Below are 2597 nucleotides of genomic sequence, written 5' to 3' on the forward strand. Positions count from 1 at the left end.
AGTCACTTTAAAGTTAACTACTTTTATAAACACACGCTATAACTAACAACGATTCACGAACTTTACTTACGGTGCCGACTGCTCGCATGACTCAATTATCTGTCTCTATATCTCTCTTCAATCTGCTATTATATCTCTGCTTTATTTGCCGGGCTTATATACTAAAATAGAGGGCGCCTAGAAAAGACTAGAGTTGCCAGGAACAGTCATGATCCTTCTAGAAACTCCAGCGCGCATACTTCCAGCGTCACGTGACTTCCGCTGTCGTAACAGTATTCTTGTTCTTTGTTATCGTGTAAACAGCTTTTCCAGGCTGACGAAGCATTATTATAATTAATTATACTTGTTATGAGACATTAGTATTAGGACTATTATACTTTAACTTTACATTTTTTATTCGTTCCTTTAGGGTTTCTTAAAGAATAAGAGTATATAATAGTATTTAAAATAAATTGTGTCTCCCATATCCATCGTCAACAACAATGGTAACGTTTTTTGCTTAACAAAAAAATAAAATTTATTCTGTAACTAACAGTTGCAAAAGTTTGTTTTTAGGTGGCCTAGTGGTTAGCATGGCAGGCTGCGTGCTCGTCTTTCGCGACCCGTTGCTGCAAAAAGTTAAAATAAAAATCGCACTTTCGGTCATGGGTACATAGCAAGAGTGACAGTCAAATCCGAAACAAGAGATGGAGGTGTGCGCTACCTTCTATTTAGCTCAAAATTAGAGATGGCCATGCAAAGATAACCTTTGAATAGCTTTGCGCGAATATCCGAAAACACGACGCTTTTTTTTTACTTTTGTTTTATTCTTGTCAGATTCTGTTTTCAAAAATATTATATTTGATAGTTTTATTGAATATCATATGTAACGAAAAAAGAAAAGTAAGACGTTCTGTAAACGTCATGTTTGCCTTCTTATAACGGATTAGTATGTAGTATGTCTCAAATATCCTACATACAGACTTAAGTTTATTGTGTAACGTGAAGCAACACTTTGTGAATATTTTCGTGGGATAACAGTTGGTAACGTGCTTCAAAAGTTATGTGGATTCTTCATGGTGTAGCAGTCGTGTTGTATAGAAAGGGCTAGCTTAGTGGTATAACCAGTGTTAACGTATTGGGCGTGTGTGTGTACTACTAATTTAAGAATTGGTAAATGAATGACGTGTGATATTTGATTCTTGTTTTATCTAATAATGTAACAAGTAGTACATTACACACTTCGTATACGCTCAGAAAATATAACAGTTGGTAACATGCTACAACAGTCACGCAGATTCTTGAACAGTGAGGTTATATGGAGCATGGCTAGACACTGGTAATTCTTTAAAGGGCGTGTTTAGTAACGAGACAGAAGGTGTGTGGGGAGTTTGTTTGTAGTTAAGCACAAAGCTACATAATGAGCTATCTGTGCTGTGCCCATAATGGGTATCGAACCCGGTTTCTAGCGTTATAAGTCCGCAAACTTATCGCTATGCCACTAGGGGGACGAGGTGGGAAGGTATGCCCGTGCTACTTCTCTTTCACAATCTCTGTGGATATTTATATCAGATGTCGGTATTTTAGTTTTTATATAATATACTGAATTTATGTTCATAGATAAATATAAACACAATAACACAGTTAATTTGAAACTTTGGGGCTAAAGACCTGACTACCCGACTATTTCAAGCTGTACAGTTTAATTAAAACGCTTATTTTAAGAAAGAAACATATTTTACATATCGATGCTTTATAGATAAACATACTTTAGACATTCAGATAGTGTTAAAAAGATTACAACTGAAAAAACAATGCAAAGGTAAGAAACAGGTGTATAAACTTCCTAGGACAACTGAACATCTGTTAATCGAACTGGTTTATATAAAGTCCACGATTTGTTTACCAAGTGTTTAAGTTTTACAACTTTTTTTCGGAGCTAACTGTGGAAAAGCGAAGATGAAACTTTTTTTTGCTCTATTTATATTCACCCTTGCTGCTTTGTCCACAGCCAGGTAAGTTTGTATATTTTGTTAGCTAAAAAGCTGCAAAAAAAAAAAGGTTCTTGTATAAGTAGAACTGAAGATTTGGAATTAGCGTTTATTGTAATTTTTGAACTAACATATGTTGATGAACTGAGATAAATTAACAATTGGTTATATATCACGTTGGTATTGACAAATCACAAAGAAGTAAAATTCATGCATATTTCAAATTGGTTATCAACAATAATTTGGCCAATAATAGCTAAGTTTATACTCAGGTATCTTTAACTTAAACAATCACATACCAGGCATTTATCATTTATACTAGTACTTATCAGTCGTATACCAATTATGTACTTGTCAAATAATTAAAGCCCATTTTATAGATATTTAAAATTTGTTAACACAAATTTCAAATTCTACTAGAAACACTCATTATAGTTAAAAACACGAAAAATTCTACTAGAAACACTCATTATAGTTAACAACACGAAAACCACTAGAAACACTTATTATAGTTAAAAACACGAAAAATTCTACTAGAAACACTCATTATAGTTAACAACACGAAAACCACTAGAAACACTTATTATAGTTAAAAACACGAAAAATTCTACTAGAAACACTCATTAT

The sequence above is a fragment of the Limulus polyphemus genome, unplaced genomic scaffold (genome assembly GCF_000517525.1).
Source record: "Limulus polyphemus unplaced genomic scaffold, Limulus_polyphemus-2.1.2 Scaffold10313, whole genome shotgun sequence".
Taxonomy (NCBI): Eukaryota; Metazoa; Arthropoda; class Merostomata; order Xiphosura; family Limulidae; genus Limulus; species Limulus polyphemus.